The following is an 18,905-nucleotide window of genomic DNA, read 5'->3' on the forward strand; positions in this document are numbered from 1 at the left end:
TGTGGAGGCGAATTTGAAGAGAAAAGCTATTTTCGAGTGTTAAATTGGCCTAGTTGAGGTAAGTGTCTTGCCTAACTTTGTGTGGAGGAACTACTCCTTAGGATTGGTTTTGATTGATTCATTTGTGCTATGTGAAAGTCGTGTACGCAAGGTGATGAGTGGGTACACGGGTTGAACGTGTTATTTGACCTATTTAGGCTACTTAGACTATTTTCACGATTTAATCGAATTGTAGTATCATGTTCTAAATTCTAATAGTCAATCTATTCCTACTTGTATTAGTATATCCTTACATGCCTTAAATAATTTCGTTAACACTTGTTCTACATCGTAATTGATAAATTGCTCTCATGCTTTAGTTGAACTTGTTGCCTCTATTATTGTTACATCTTATCTCTTTCATTGTTGATTATCATTAGTTAAAGTTATTGTTCGTGTTATATCTTCCATTATTGATTGTCATTATTTAAGTTATTGTTCATGTTATGTCTTCCCTTATTGATTTTTATTATTTGAAGTCATTTTTACATGTTATCCCTTCCCTTATGAATTATTCTTATTTAATAACGTGGTTATACATTATCTCTCATTTGTTGAGTTATTGGTGTTGAATTTGTGAAAGTCGTTATTACGTTGAGGCAAAATTATTATTGTTGAAACATCTTCCTTGTTGAGCATTTTACATTCATTGTTGTTGTTGATATTCTTGTATACGTTGTGGTGCAGCCATGGGCTATTGTTGTGAAAATATTGGTATTGTTGTTGTTGGCAAGTTGTGATATATGGGCACTTGTGGTATGAATTATTATTGTGATATGATATTGACACACATGCGGCGGTATAAGGCTTGGGGTTAATGTGTATGGGGCGGTATAAGGTGGGACTTATGTGCGTGTTGCTTGTAGGGGAACTACGTGAAGTCATGCGGCGTCATAAGATAGGCTAAAGTGCGTGGAGCTATTTCGGGAAAACTATTTTCAAAACCTATTTCAAAAGGCTCACGCGGCGGTATAAGAAAATATTATGATTGAAATTGAAAAATGTGAATACGAGGCGGTACCTCGGTTGTGATTCTTGATTATATGATGCAGTACCTCAGTTGTGATTTTATTGTTCACGAGGCGGCGGTACCTCATTGTGATTCTTGCTGTTTATTTTATGTTGCAAAGAGGGGTGAGAACATCTCTTGTTGTTTTGTTCTTCCTTGTTCAAGAAGTTGTTGTCCGCATATGATCATTTTGGTTCTCTTCAGTTTCTTCTTTTATGTTATTTCCATATTTAATTTTCGGTATTAGTTCATGCTATTATCTTGTTTGGTATCAGTTATTTCTCCGCTTTCCATTATTATTCGTTCTTATGCTTTCATTCTGTTTATTTATATCCTAGTAGGTGTCTTGACCTGGCCTCATCACTACTCTACCGAGTCTAGGCTTGATACTTACTGGGTATCATTGTAGTGTATTCATACTACGCAGCTGCACAATTTTTGTGCAGATCCAGGCACGTCTGCCCGTACCGAACGCTAGAGTTGATTTGAGTTGATGCTTTGGAGACTTCAAGGTATACTAGCTCCACGTCCGTAGGCCTCGGAGTCACCTTCCTTTACTTTTACTTCCTGTTGTACTTTCATTCAGACAGTGATGTAGTAGACCTTTTAGGTACTCTATAGAGCTTATGACTCAGTTCCACCGGTTTTGTGGGAGTTTATTGTTGAGATTCTATTTCTGAAGACTATATCAGTTTATCAGACTTGTTTTTTGGTATTTTGCTAATTATATCTGTCAAATTGTTATCAAATGTTAGGCTTACTTAGTCATAGAGGTTAGATGCCATCACAACATCCTACAGAAAGAAAATTGGGATTGTGACAACGACTCAAAGACACATGGTGATATCCTTTCTTGCTTATCCCCAGGAGTACATATGCACATGTAATGACCCATTTTTAACTATGGACATTTAAGTCATTAGCTAAATTAATAAAATAAAAGAAGAGACAAAAAAGAAAAGAAAAATACTATGGGCAATTAATGGGCCGACCCCACCATAATATTACATTACGGGAGTTAGGGATTTGGGGGGAGTTATATTCCAAGATTAAAGAATCAAAAGGCAATAGAGAGGAAAGCTTTACCTGGAGCAAGATATTGGACAACAACTCAACTAAAAACCAAGGTAAAATACTTCAGCAACGTGAAAAATGGTTTAGAAGAATAAAGTTTTGTCATTAAACCATACAAGACAAAAGAAGGAGCAGATTTGAAGCTCAAAGCTACTGCCACACCTCGGCTTATACAGGTTAATGTTACTTTGATTCTATTTGAGTTGTTTCCCCGAGTATGTAAGGTTTCATTGGAAACTGAAGCTAAATACTAGCGAGAAAGATGATGTGCATTTAACTTTAATTGGGTTTAGCTATGCACATATTTGGGTATAACCTATTTTGAAGAGTATTTGAAAGTGTTTAAGTTTGAATTGTTTAGCTTTTTAAATCTGATATTGGAATTGAGTTGGTGCTTAATTATAATGGGTAACATTAAAATTGAATATTTTATTATGATAAAGTTATTAACTGATGTTCGATTAATGAACTGAGAAATAAAGAATTACTGAGAATAGTTTGATAGGGTCATGGGTAGCCTAATTGAGGTTATTTCAAATGGAATCAGGAGGACATTTGATAGAATAAAACCCGACTATGTCGTAGTTCATGAAGTTGATACTTAACTCGTGTTTCTGATAATATAGATTGATCGAAAGAAGTTGTACGGACTGCTCGAAGTGACGCGCTTGGTATTTTGGTACGAGTATTGTGAGTAGTAATTTTATCGCAACTTGTATTTTTATAACCTGCATGGTTCATACATGATTTTGGAAATAATATTCGTTACTCGTGTTTGAATTTGCATGTGGGACAAGTCCTTCACTCGATATGATACTGAAATAATTATTTGCGATGATCACAGTTGTTATAAATATTCTCGTCGTTACTAGATATGTTTTACTGTTACTTGAGATATGATTACTGTTACTGAATGAATTTACATGATTTGATAAGAACTGAAATGTCATGTACTGTTTTAAAAGTATTTTCATATGAATATTGACGGATTATAAAGACAAGTATAAATGCGAGGAGACTTTGAAGGATCCCGTAGCTAACGGAGGGTTCGTTAGACCTGGTGCACCTTGTATTTACAGATTACCGATTAAAGTTATAGCCCTCGCTAGTAGGAAGGTAGAACTAGCATACAACTACAGTTTTCCCTCGAGTAGGGACCTACAGTTATACTTGACTCCTTTTATGAAGGGGTTCACACAGTGATACAGATTAACATGATCCTTTCTTGAAAATCTCTCAAATATAAAGATTTGCTATGACACAGTATTTATCGAGTTTATTATTGATTTGTTAAATTAATTTCTGTTACACGAAGCATATAAATAAACTAATTATATTTACCATTTTTGAGAGGGCATTTTATTTTTATGATAGTTCTGATTATTATTATACTAGCATATTTTCTGACTTGTCCCCAATTAAAAACAGTTGTGGTTAAGTGGTATTACTCACTGAGCTAGCGACTCATTCCCCGCTATTTTTTTCTAGAGACAGCAGTTGGCACAAGGGAGGATTTCATTAATTAGAGTACACGAGTTGGCAGTTCCTGGTGAGCCCCGCATTGCTTCGCGAGGGCAAGGAGTTACCTATTTGCTATTGTCTCTTTTCTTTTGAACTCTTAGAGTCGCTCCATAGTCATTTTTATTAGCGTCACGGGTATTCATTCATTATTCTAATCTAGTGACTAATATTATACTTTCTTTTCGTATTTTTGAGATGGATTTAGTGTGATTGTGTTGGAAAAGGTTGATGATGTTGGAGGAGACTCATTTTTAGTTAATTGATGAAAATTATGACTGATTTAGGTGAATATTGGTTGGTTGTTATTTATTTACGAGACAAGAAAATTTTTGGATAGTCCTAAAATATGGAAAATTTTATCCGATTTTCTGTAAAAATACCGATAAGGCTTACTTGGGGGCACTTGCTCCTAAGTGCCGGTCATGATCCTAACTTGGGTCGTAACAGCACATTTACGAACAATCTTATGTATCAAGTCAAAACATGCATTTAGAGAAATTCCCTCAAGTTGAGTAAGCTTTAATCAACTTACCTTAAGTCCAAGCTCCAAAATAGTACTATAAGGATCCAATTAAACATTGCCAACAATCCAATATCTACATAACAACTCATATACATTAACGACACGTTACGATAATACCAACTAAGTCAACTAAGTATTCAACACTTAGGTCCAACTTTACAAGTCTAGTAAAAATCGATATTCCCATCATAGAAGTCAGTTCTTGAGTTCTTAACTCTACATCTCTCATTGCGCACTGAACAATACGATATTCAATAATTGAAATGCTCACAAGATTGTAAAGAATATTATTTAAATTATTTTTACCAAATCAATACTATTTATCATCTCTACCAACTAGTCAATCTTATTCACAAAATCTATTTCTAGGGTTCATCACCCAACTCAACCAAATCATAATTTTTACTCCAAATCACTTTCTATATACTTATTTATACACATAGATGAAGATTGAGTAGTGGGATTACCTCTTGAAGACAAATCCTGAAAATCTCGATTTTTGTATTCTTGGAAGATTTGAAAGAATCTAACAATTTTCATAGTTGAATATTATTATTAGTAGTGTTAATTAACTTTAATTAACACAAAACTTGGATAAAAACACACCTTGTATGATCCAAGTGAAGCCTTGGTCGAAATCCTCTTCAAAAGTCCTAAAGAACTCCCAAAATTTGACACAAAATTATCTCCCCCCCCCTCCCCGACCTAGGGGATATATATAACCTTCCCAGGTGTGTTGTCGCACATTTGGGAACTAAGGGGCATCTGAACGCGCACTTGGGGCAGCCAATTTCTTCAGGTGCGCTCTTAGGTGTACGCTCGCGCAATCGGGCGTGCATGTTAGACAATGCTTGATAAATTGGTTATAACTTTATGTAGAAAGGTCCAAATGATGAACAATTTGAACCGTTGAAAACCATAAAAGATCTTTAATTAGATAGACTATCCACATCGTAATGCATTATACACAGGGATAAATGATCATTTGAAGTTAGGTCATGTGCGACTTTGGGCGTCTTTTCCATTCAACAATTCTAACTTGTTCCAAGCTGCTTCTCCCCACTTCTAAACATCATTATAACCCTTCAATACATGTACAATTCATGTCTACATATTCAAATAGATTTATCCATAATCTTAGTTATTGTTAGCTTACAAATAATACGCTTAGCTCTTAATGACCTTTTAATAAGGTGTTAAACATTTAAAATTTTTTGGGGTATTACATTCTCCTCCACTTAAGATTATTCATCCTCGAATAAATTTTCTTGATTGTAGTCAAGTCCAAAAGTTGAATACTTAAGCCTTCTTTTACTTACAAATCTTTAAGGCTTCAAAATTTGACGAACTCTCTTAATTTTCAAAAATTACGGCAGAGTTTCCTTTGTTTCTAGGCCTATCCAAAAATATTAACCTACTAGTGAACCACAAGAATATAATATAAAATTTCCCATACGACTCTTCTCATCACAACGATATCAATAAATAAAACAACAACCTCACATGCCTCAATACACCATCAAATAGCCACTCTCGACATCACAATAATAATATTCACTACGATTAGTCAAGTCTAGCTACCATATGCAATAATGAATCAACTACATCAATAAAATGCGTTGAATCTCAATTTCATAAGCAAGATAAAGAGTTTACCCACTCGCTCTATGGAATAAACGTAAAATGATAATTATCGAACTTGAAATTTCTAGGAAATAGTCATACCCGTAGTCGCGAACAAGTGTAAATTTTGAATTTTTCATCTTATTGGCTACCCAAGTGGCCTCCTCAACGACATGACCATGTCATAACACTTTACTTGGAGCAATATCTTTAGTTCCCAGCCTACGAACTTGCATATCAAGAATCGCAATCGGTTCTTTCTTGTAACTCCAACCATCATTCACAATATATGGACATGCATAAAAAGAATAGAAAATGGAATTACCTTTAAGGTTATTACCTCATATTCCACAAGAATCAACAATTGTCTTTTCGTCAACATATTTCTGTAATTAGGTAAATAGAAAATCGAATATACTAAAGATAAATCCAGTAATAATGTAAACTCATGTGTGACCTTCGCTCTTTTTAGAACTCATACAACCTCAAAGGAGTATGCTTTAACATCTGAGCCTTGTTACATCTTTTCACGATTCCCTTTTAAGGATACCACGTCATATCTCTTACTCTCACATTGTAGGTGACGTCCATCTAAATAATAATTTTTATACTTGAGATATTACATATATATTTTCATTTCTGCATCCATATTGAACTACAGGTTCACCAGAGCACTTAAAGTGATATTAAATAACCTATTCTTTATTTCACGGCTTTTGACTACATTCATACTTGAGAATTTTCTGTTATGGTTGAAGAACCCTTTTCTTCATTCTCATAAGTAAAATTTCAATATCATACCCCATAGTACATGTACTATTCTCTAACACCTCCATCCATTCGAGACTCTTGCAACTCATAATCATCTTATCTTTCTAAAATACTCCTTTATTGTTCGGGGAGCCTATAATGATATTGTCTTATCTGATCGTATCAATAATACGTATCTTATCTGAATGACCCGATCGGTCGTTTTGGATAATTGCGCAATGTTATCCCTTTTTATGCTTTACACATGTGTGTTTATGATTTTATGACTTGCGGGGTCAATTGGTTTCGTTCCAGGGAGCTTTCGGGTCGATTCAGACCCTTGATTCTTGACTTAGAGGTTTAAATTAGAAAATATTGATCAATCTTTGACTTGTGAAAACGACCCCGGAACTATATTTTTGTGTCTCCGATAGCTTCGTATCGTGATTTTGAACTTGGCCGTATGCCCGAAATTAATTTTGGAAGTCCGTATGTTGATTTGTGTTGATTTGCCAAAATTTGGTAATTTAAAATTAAAAAGTTTGACCATAGGTTGACTTTTAGCTATCAAACTCAGAATTTGATTTTGAGACTTAGAATAGGTCCATTATGATATTTAGAATTTGTCTGCAAATTTTAGAGTAGTTTGGAGTTGATTTGATTGGATTCAGTCGCTTGGTGATAATTCTAGAAGTTCTTAAAAATTTCCTTGAACTTCATGCATTTTAGAGTTCAATTCGTAGTTTTAGATATTATTTTTGTGTTTTGATTACGCGAGCGAGTTCGTATGATATTTTTAGACTTGTGTGGATATTTGGTTTGGAGCCCCGAGGGCTCGGATGAGTTTCAGACATGTTTCGAAAGATTTTTGGACTGAAAATGGAAATCTGGTGTCTGGTTCCCTCTGGTGTCGCAATTACGAGCACCAAAGTCGCATTTGCGACCATAGTAGGGAACTTCAGGTATCACAAATGCGATGCCTTGGTCGCATTTGCGAAGAATATCTGGGCTGGGCTAGGTTCGCATTTGCTATGATTTTTGACACAATTGCGAGGGCAACAAGGTTTGCAATTGCGAACCCATCTTCGCATTTGCGAAGGAGCTTCCCAGGCCTTCAGTGCCGCAATTGCAAGGTTAACTTCACAATTACGAAGGTTCACAATTCGCAATTGCGATAACTGCAGCTGAACATAAGAATTGAAAGTTGGGATTTTATCTCTCAGTCTCTCATTATTGAACCCTAGACTCGGTAAGAGGCGATTTGGAGAGGGAATTTTCACCTACAAACTTTGGATAATTGATTCTAATTTATTTCTAATCATATTCATCAACATATCTTAAATTTTAATATCAAAATCATGTGAATCGAAGTGAAAATTTGAAAATTTTGTCAAGTTTTTGAAAAATAAGAAATTGAGTTTTGAGAGTCGATTTGGACTCGGATTTTGAAACTATTCACATATATGAACTCGTGGGCTCATGGGTAGACGGAATCTGCCATTGGACTCGGGTTTTGACCGGACGAACCCCGGGTTGACTTTTATTGTCTTTTTAGAAAAAAGTGTAAAGATCTTAGCTTTATTTATTGTGATTGAATTCCCTAGCATTGTTTGATGATATTAAATCGATTTTGGTTAGATTTGAGCCGTGTGGAGGCGAATTTTAAGGGAAAAGCTATTTCCGAGTGTTGAATTAGCCTAGTTGAGATAAGTGTCTTGCCTAACTTCATGTGGGGAAACTACCCATTAGGATTTGGTATTGATTGTGTCTTTTGTGCTATGTGAAAGCCGTGTACGCAAGGTGACGAGTGTGTACACGGGTTGTACGTGGTATTTGACCAGTTTAGGCTACTTAGACTATTTCCATGCTTTAATTGAAATGTCATATCATGTTCTAGATTCTCATATTCAATTTATCCTTAATTGTGTTAGACTATCCTTAAATACCTTAATTGACTTATTTAGTACTTGTTCTACATCCTACTTGCTAAATTGTTCCCATGCTTTAGTTGAACTTGTTGCCTCTTTTATTGTTACATGTTATCTCTTCATTGTTAATTATCATTATTTGAAGTTATTGTTCATACTATCTCTTTCCTTATTGATTTTCGTTACTTGAAGTAATTGTTCATGTTATCCCTTTCCTTGTTGATTTCCATTATTTGAGACTCATTATTAATTGTTATCTCTTTTATTGTGAGTTATTCTTATCATATCGTGGTTATATATTATTTATCTCATTGTTGAGTTTTTTAGTGTTAAAGTTGTGAAGGTCTTTAACACGTTGAGGCGATGTTGGTTATTGTTGAAACATCTATTTTGTTGAGCATTTTTCATTCATTGTTATTGTTGATATTCTTGTATACGTTGTGGTGGAGCCATGGGCTATTGTTGTGGAAATATTGGTATTGTTGTTGTTGGCAAGTTGTGATATATGGATACTTGTGGTGCGAATTGTTATTGTGATATGATATTGACACACATGCGGCGGTATAAGGCTTGGGGTTAATGTGCATGCGGCGGTATAAGGTGGGACTTATGTGTGTGTTGCCTGTAGGAGAACTATGTGAAGTCACACGGCGTCATAAGGTAGGCTAAAGTGCGTGGAGCTATTTCGGAAAAACTATTTTCAAAACCTATTTCAAATGTAAGGCTCACGCGGCGGTATAAGGAAATATTGTGATTGAAATTGAGAAATGTGAATACGAGGTGGTACCTCGGTTGTGATTCTTGATTATACGAGGCGGTACCTCAGTTTTGATTTCATTATATACGAGGCGGTACCTCGTTGTAATTCTTGCTGTTTATTTCATGCTGCAAAGTGTTTTGGTGGAAATATATCTTGTTATTTCATTCTTTATTATTCTAGCAGTTGTTGTCCGTACATAATCATTGTAGCCCCTTTAGTTGTTTCTTTTATGTTATTTCTATTATTGATTTCTGGCACTAGTTCATGCTATCATCTTGTTCTATATCAGTTGTTTCTTCACTTTCCATTACATATCCGTATTATATTTTCATACTATTTATTTTATATACTAGTAGGTGTCTTGACCTGGCCTTGTCACTACTCTACTGAGGTTAGGCTCGACACTTACTGGGTACCGTTGTGGTGTACTCATACTACGTTTTTGCACATTTTTGTGCAGATCCAGGTACGTCTGCTCGTGCCAGTCGTTAGAGATTTCCTGCTAGCTGCCTTTATCGGACACTTCAAGGTATGTCTGCTTGGCGTCCACATGCCTCGGAGTCACCTTCTCTTATTCTCATTTACTGTTGTATTTTCTTTCAAATAGTGATGTATTAGATATTTTAATTTATTCAATAGATCTTATGACTCCATTCCACGGTTCTTGGGGATTGTATGGTTGAGGTTTTGCTTTTTAGAAGTTATATGAGTTTATTAGACTGGTTTTAAGTATTTTATTAATTACATCTATTCAATTGTTATCTAATATTAGGATTACCTAGTCATAGAGACTAGGTGCCATCACGTCATCTTACGGAGGGAACTTGGAGTCGTGACATTATCTTACTACCTACAAAGTTATTGCAACTAGATTGCCTTCAAACACAACATCTAAATCTCGTAACTAATAAGTCCACTTCATGGAAAGATATTCATTCTCCACTATTACCAAGATTTTGAATTACGCGTGCCATCGATTTCCAAACGTCGATGTCCGTGCTCCTGTTCTCTTATTTTAAGAATTTTCTTTTTATAATCATCATAATAACACCATCCATAGACATTCGACACTTGGTCATCAACGTGATCGTGATAATATTTATATCCTTTAAGGATTTCTACTCAATTCCGACATTGTGCCCTTCCTATTTTTTACATAGTACTCATGTCTTAACTTAATCCATTCCTTGTTTAGAAACACCTTGGAAAAAAATTCTTTTCCTATTTCATCCCGCACTAAGTGTGTGCAAGTAACATTTTCATGTCTAACTCTCAAAACTGGTACCACATACTCAAGTCGGGTCATACCCAACCCAGATTCTAAGACATCATTAGAACTATTTGTTCGTTCATTGACAACTTGTCTAAACATTGATGATCTACCTTTTTAAATTTCATGGAAAAATACAGTACCTCTTTTACTTATAACAAACTTGTAACCTTGGTACAACCTCCTTTGTAGTACTTGTACGTTGTCTTCTCTTGGAAAATATTTAATACATTCAACTTTTCTTTTTCCCTTTCGGTGGGTAAAGATCTCTCTTTTACCACCCATCACCTTATGGTAAAATTTCATGCCCGACTCTTCCCCACTTAGGAGTAAGTCTATTCTCAAGCCTCTGCATATCGTCTGTAGACTTTACAAAGTCTTTATACTACAAATAAACTTATCTTGACCATGTACGTGTTCACCCAGATGTTAGGGATCATTTATTTCTCAGAACTGGTGCTGAAGTTAATCTGTCCTTCAATGCCTGGAAACTCCGTTCGCAAGTATCAGTCCATTGAAACTTTGCTCCCTTCTGAGTCAACTTTGTCAAAGGTGCTGAAAGAGAAGAAAATCCCTCTACAAATCTCTTGTAATAACCTGCCAAACCGAGAAAACTACAGAGTTCAACCAGAATTCACATTTAGAGAGTTTGGCGTACAACTTCTCTTTTTGTAGAACTCTGAGCACCGTACGCAAATGATATGCATGCTCAGCCTCTGAATGGGAGTAAACAAATATATCATCAATAAATACAATTACGAACATATCTAAAAAGGATCTGAACACATGGTTCATCAAATCTATGAATACTACTGGGGCATTAGTCAAACTGAATGACATAACACGAAACTCAAAATGCCCATATCTGGTCCTGAATGTTGTCTTCGGAATATCCTTCTCCTTAACCCTTACCTGATGGTACCCAGACCTTAAGTCTATCTTCGAGAAACACTTGGCACCTTGCAACTGATCAAATAAGTCATTAATCATCAGGAGCGGGTACTTATTCTTGATCGTCACCTTATTCTACTATCTGTAATCAATACACATCCGCAAGAAACCATCTTTCTTCCTCACAAATAACACAGGTGCTCCCCACGGTGATATACAAGGTATGATAAAGCCTTTTTCAAGCAAGTCCTTTAGTTGTTCCTTCAACTCTTTCAGCTCTACGGGGGCCATTCTATAGGGAGGAATAGATATTGGTTGAGTATCTGGCAATAGGTCAATAGAAAACTCAATTTCTTGCTCTGGCGAAAGACATAGAAGTTCATCGGGAAAAACATTGGTAAACTCATTAACCACAGGGATAGATTGGATGGTTGGTGACTCTACTTTCACATCCTTTACCTGAACTAAGTGATAAATGTAATCCTTTTTTATCATATTCCTTGCCTTGAAATAGGAAATAAATCTACCTCTCGGTGATGTCGTATTACCTTTCCATTCCGAAAACAGGCTCTCCTCAGAATTGAAATCGAACCATCTTTGATTTACACTCGATGTTAGCATAACAAAAATCCAACCAATCCATACCCATTATAACATTAAGCTCTACCCAACAGAGCGCCACGTACCTTATCCTTGTTTATTATCAAACCTATCACGGGCCATTACGGGCCACATCCATATATATAAGTAACAATATTAGGACTTAACTCACATAACTAATTCAGAAAAAGGTTTATATAGAAACATAGGGGCCGACAAGGCCATAGACATGTCATACCCAAAACTATACACGTGATACTGTTTGCAAAACCTCTAAGAAAACATATCTATAATATATATAAGTTGGGACAGGGATCCCTACATCCTCATAAAACAACCTAACATATTCAGAACCCTGACTTGGTAATGCTCCAAGAAGAAGTGGAGCTCACCAAATAAAAGTTGACATCTGGAGGAAGTCTACAGTAGAGGGTCCTCGCCTCGTCCTATATGAGAGCCTCGATCAGACACACTTCGAAGCGGAATCTTCATATCCTTATCATCTACCTTCCTCCTCTTGGCCCGACTACTATCCTCTTCCTCTACATATCCCATAATATACACAGACGAACCTTGATTGACGAACTCCCAAGACTATGGACTATCTAGAACCTCAGAAGAACTGGTGTCTATAAATACCCTGACATAGTTTTGAGCCTGAGGGGAACCCGGTTGTGCCAATCCGTGCACCACTCCCCTTATACCCTGATCAACGGGCCCTGATAATGAAACTAAGGGCCTTGGTGAGGTCGGAACTCCTTTCACCACTATGGGTCTGACTCCATAGTGTAACTTACATCTCCTTCTAACACTTTCGTAGCCTTCTGACCCATGCTAGCGGTTTGCGCCTGTTGTCTAGTAGTAATAGGCATCACTAAAAACATAAATAAGGTAAAGATTAGGAGTGGATACTTACGACTTAGTTCTATCGCACAATATGGATTAGAAAGAAAAGTAACCATCCTAAATATACTGTAGCCTCCTGTTTATAAGTGTGGTGCACAACATACCCATAAACAAGATTCTACGAGACACGGTCTGTAGACAACCCTAGGACAGAACTGCTCTGATACCACTTTTATCATGACCCAAACTGATGGGCCATGACGAGTGCCCGAGTCTTACCTGTCGAAAACCCTTAAGCATACATCTAAGATATAAACATGAATAACATCTGCTGAATCATTAGAATAACATGCATGAAGGAAACCTGTCCAGAAGACATATATATATATATATATATATATATATATATATATATATATATATATATATATATATATATATATATATATATATACGTGCAGAATGCGTAGGGCGAGCCGACAAGGTTTCCATAGACAACTATATATCCAACTATATATACTGTCTACAGACCTCTAACAGAATATACAACTGTACAAGGATGGGACTGGGCCCCGTCATACCATGTATGTATACAAACATATCGTACCAAAATCAAAAGCGGCTCCGGATCAAATGGAGCACACCAACTTTCGTTGATAAAGGATCCTAAGAAGGGGGACCATCAGGTTGTCTACCTGCACCTGCGGGCATGAAATGCAGGCCCCGGGAAATAGGGCGTCAGTACAAATAATGTACTGAGTATGTAAGGCATAAAAATCAGTACATAAAAGACATAGATGAAACATGGAATAAAGAATTCCGCCTGTAGTCTAAATAACTTTGTAAATCCTGCAACATTTATAATATCATGCACGTGCGTATAAATGTCGTGTCATGCATAAGTATAGGTGTACATAACATCATCAATCCTCTGAGGGCATCCCATCATATCATCTCGTCCACTATAGGCAAAATCATCAACATATACCAACTGATCAGGTGGTGGTGCGTATATAATGCCATAACCTTTTCTCATATCCCATATACTTATAATATACGCGTATATAACTCCATCTGATCATGGGTCAATGTACATGTATAAATGCATGAAATGCATAAGAAGTGCGTTAATAAGATTTCTCGGAATGTCATAAAATCAATATGCCTTTCGGATAAACTTTATCAAATACGTATTTTTCTAAGACCCATGAATAGAAGATATAATAATAAGACACATTGGGAATCAAGAATATAGACACCCCTAGTACTTCTATGAATAGAGTCATTTATGAAAGTTGTGTGTTTGCTTGATTCGTTTGTATTGTATGAATCATGCCAAAAAGAAAGAAGGGATAGCCTTAACATACCTGGAGTAGGGAAAAATTCGTATGATATTGTTGAGAAAGATTGCACCGTACTCCCTTAGAATCGCAAAATCTCGTTGCTATTATAATATGGAGTTTCGTATGAATTTTCAAATTCCCTCACCTTCGTTCTTGGATTTGCCTTTATGTATAACTCCCTTACCAAATGAATTTGTTGAAGATGCTAAAATTCTCACATTACTAAGTTAGAGAGGCCTTCTAAGTAAGTTGAAATTGGAAGATCTTCACGTTACTTAGAATGTCTCTTAAGTTTCGATATGTCTTATATATGGATATGGGCCCCACTTTATGCGGTGGCTTAACCACATAATCTATAATGACTTAATCTTGCCACCTAATGTATAATGACTTAAGAGTTTGGGGTGCTGCCACTTTTTGGGGGGGGGGGGGGGGGGAGGGTTTAATCTTATCCCATAATTTCTTAGTTAATTAGGTAATATTCCATTACCCAATAATTGATCAATTACTCACATAATTAAGAATTATTTCAACTTACTTAAAATACCACTCACTTTTAACATACCTTATACACCTTACTATCATGGTCATGTATTACCTTGTATGGCCCTAATACATAAATACGGAGAATTATGGCTCGTACCGTATTTTATCCCAAACCAACAACCTTCAACGAAACTCATTTTCTTTGATTCGTTTACCCTTTATCTTTCACGGTACTTACTTATTGCTTGTTATAAATAGCATAAATGCTTATAATCTCAAGAAAATATCATCCCCGAGTCCGCGTCAATTAACTGAAGACGAAACTTTAACGTACAAAAACGTGAGATGTAACACTCGCTCGCATGCTTGGAACATCAAAATTATTTATAAAACCATGAATCAAGTACCAAAATGCTTCATGCAAGCTATTAAACTCAAGAACTTCAATATTCACAACCAGACGTCTGATTCCTACCAAACCAACTAGGAATGACATCAAACTTTGCACACAAATTTTAAATGACAAAATGGATCTAATCCAAGTCCCAAAACAACAATCCTAACCCGATAGCCATAAATTCAACCCATGGCCACCTATGAAATATCTAAACCTTCAAATTGCCAACTTTCGGCAAAAAGAGCCAAATCATCATAGGAACCTCTGAATTCAATTTTGGTCATACGCCCAAATCCAAAATCATCATAAGAACCTATTGGAACAATCAAAATACCATTCTAAGTTTGTTTTTACAAAAGCGAAACCTTGGTCAACTCTCATAACTTAAGCTTCCAAACTAGGAACTAGGTGTTCTAGTTCAATCCAAAATCTTCCCGAAATAAAACCAACCATCCCCGCAAGTCAAATAACAACAAATACACATACGAAAAGCTTAAAAAGGTGAAACGGACTCAAATATACGAAATGGTCGGCCAGGTCGTTACAATGACTCCATTACGCCTCTGAGTCCATGCATGAATATGTCAATGGCAAGTACGACTCCCTTAGTCCTCTTATTCCAAGATCAACCATTTTGAACAATTATGACTCCTTCACAAGAAATTTGTATATCATAACTTTATATAGCTTTTGATAATAAACCTTATTTTCATAACATTAATGCAAGCAACTCACGTCTATCTTTATATGCCATATAGATTTTCAAACCACATCCATGTACGCATTCTCGGGGTATACCCCTACTACCCATAGAATTTAACATGTAGTTATACAATGAGAACCTTCATATTCTATAAGATATCCTTAGCTTCATTCCCAACAAAACACCCTAGGATGCATGGGACATCACTACATATGTTTGAACTACTTTAAATCCTTTGTCCTATGGAATATATCATTAGTATTGTCTAACTCTTTAGCCTTAAGTCATTCATGTAATATTAACAACCCATCAAAAGTATTAACTTAGCCTCGTACATCATCAAACACATTCAACCTCTTTATACATTTAATAAATCTACGCTCAACTGCTCTATTGGCACTCTTACTAGATCTCTAGGGCATATTCTCAAAACTCTATCCTTCACGAATATATTAACATTAAAATAAGATATACCTCAAATAGACAATTTTAATAGTGTCCTTCCATGATGGCTAGCCTTTCAAAATAATCCATATTACTCCTTTAACCTCCTAGGTTACGCCTTTTATACACTTTGTACTTTGGCATGTCTTCCATTTATCCATTTAGGCGTCTTTACACTGTTCACATGTATACTTGCACTCACCATTAATATTTTATGTCATACACATTTCCTTGATCATTCAAAAATGCACTTTGATACTCTACACTATCGTCTGCTAAATCATGTGACATGATAATGATTTACAACATGTCATATCAAGTATTCATCATATTCTTATTATCATAATATACTTACGATCATGCCTTTACTATCCTAATCATGCATCCTTACTATGAGTCATATTAATTCTTGATATAGGATTTTATGACCATTAAGAATAATTATGACTCCTTCACAAGAAATTCATAGAATAATTCGTTGGAGCGCATCAAGGCTTGCCAGTTTGATGATACTCACTTGTTGGTGTTGAAAGACACGGTGCAACGGGGTAGTGCTAAGAAGATTGTGATTGGGGTTGGTGTTATGTGGCTTGAGGAGGCCCATAGCTCTCAGTATTCTATTCACCCAGGTATCACAAAGATGCATCATGACTTGAAGCAGCATTATTGGTGGCGAAAGATGAAGAAAGACATTGTTGGACATGTCTTTTGGTGCTTATTGTTAGTAGGTGAAGTATAAATATCAGAAACCGAGTGATTTGACTCAGAAGTTGGTGATACCAGAGTGTAAGTAGGAGTGCATTAATATGGACTTTGTGGCAGGCATACCACGAAATTTGAGGAAGTATGATGTTATTTGGGTCATTGTGGATCGACTGACCAAGTCTGCACATTTTATTCCGATAATGACTTCCTACACTACAAATCGGTTGGCTTGAATCTACTTCTGGGAGAATTATTCGAATGCACGGTGTGCCCATTTCTATCATTTCAGACTGTGGCACACAGTTCACTTCAAACTTTTAGAGAGTTGTGCAGCGTGAGTTGGGAATGCAGGTTGAATTGAGTACTATATTTCACCCTCAGACGGACGAGCAGTACGAGTAGATCATTCAAATCTTGGAGGATACATTGAGAGCATGAACTATTAATTTCAGAGGCCAGTTGGACCAATTTTTATCTCTAGTAGAGTTTGCCTACAATAAAAACTACCAGTTGAATATCCAAATGGCTCTATATGAGTCCTTATATGGGGGGCGGTGTCGTTCTTCAATTGGTTGGTTTGAGCCTGGTGAGGCTAGATTGTTGGGCATAAATTTAGTTTGTGATGCTTTGGAGAAGGTGAAATTGATTTAGAAGTGGCTTCGTACAATATAGTCCAGGCAAAAGAGTTATGTTGATAGGAAGGTTCGTGATGTGGCTTACATGGAGGGTGAGAAGGTTCTTCTCCAAGTTTTGCCTATGAAGAGTGTGATGAGATTTGGGAAGAAGGCAAAGTTGAGTCCCAGGTTTATTGGACCATTCGAGTTGTTGAAAAGAGATGGGGAGGTTGCTTATAGGCTTGCGTTGCCACCCAGCTTAGCAGGGGTACCACTAGAAGGAGATAAGTATCGTGGTTAACCATAATTTGAAGGAATTAGGACATGATTGATCTATTTTCTACGTGATCTATGTGTGGGATGGAGCATATGCAAGGTGACGTGTGCATATGAGTTGTCATAGGTATAAGCATGCGGGGTGTTCTAGCTTACTTCATGCTTTAAATTATACCATGTCTTTTCCTATTATGTACTTTTCTTTATTATATACCTTACTTGATACATGTTTTACTTGACACATATATGTCTTCACTTGTTAACTGTCTTTATTTGTTACATACTTCCATTTGCTTTATGCGTTAATTCAATATATGCATATACTTGTTACACATCTTTTCCTGTTATTAGATAGATACTTTTACCTACTTCATGTCCTTATTTGCCTTGTCGTCTTTACCTATTCCTTGTCTTACTCTACTGTGTTATGTTGTATTGTGTGACCTTGGATTGTTCTCATGTTACAACTTGTTTGTGTCATTATTGGCATATATTGTGAGGCTAGTTCTTTGATATTGAATTGTTTAATATTGAATTGTTTGACCTTCTTTGTTCGTGCTTGTACTTTCTTGATGAATTATGCATTTTAGCTCTCTTTAATATTATGTTATGAGACTTATCGTGTTTGGTTGATAGTGTGAATTATTAAATAAACTGATATAATAAGATCGGATTGTGTGCCGCAATGGTACTGTTATTGTTATTGGGATTAGGTTGTGCGCCGCAACGGTAAGGATTATTATTGGTATTGATAATGGGATCGAGTTGCATGCCGCAACGGAAAGGATGTCTTGCAGTGATTCTTGGTTGTTGTGCTCCACTACGGTGTTGTGCTATGAGGTTGTGATGTGATGATATTCTTAGGATCTTTGTTATCTATTATTTTATTCCGTTCATTTTGTTTTACTCGGTTCTCTATATTGTCATTATTTTTCTGCTTATTACCCGTACATGTTTACAATGAGTGTCTTGTCATAGCTTCATCACTACCTCGTCGAGGTTAGGCTCGATACTTACTGGGTGTATGCGATCGGTTGTACTCATACTACGCTTCTGCACTTCTTGTGCAGATCCAGGTACTGGTCCTAGCAACGTTTAGAAGT

This window comes from Nicotiana tomentosiformis, chromosome 12 (assembly GCF_000390325.3).
Source record: "Nicotiana tomentosiformis chromosome 12, ASM39032v3, whole genome shotgun sequence".
NCBI classification, from domain to species: domain Eukaryota; kingdom Viridiplantae; phylum Streptophyta; class Magnoliopsida; order Solanales; family Solanaceae; genus Nicotiana; species Nicotiana tomentosiformis.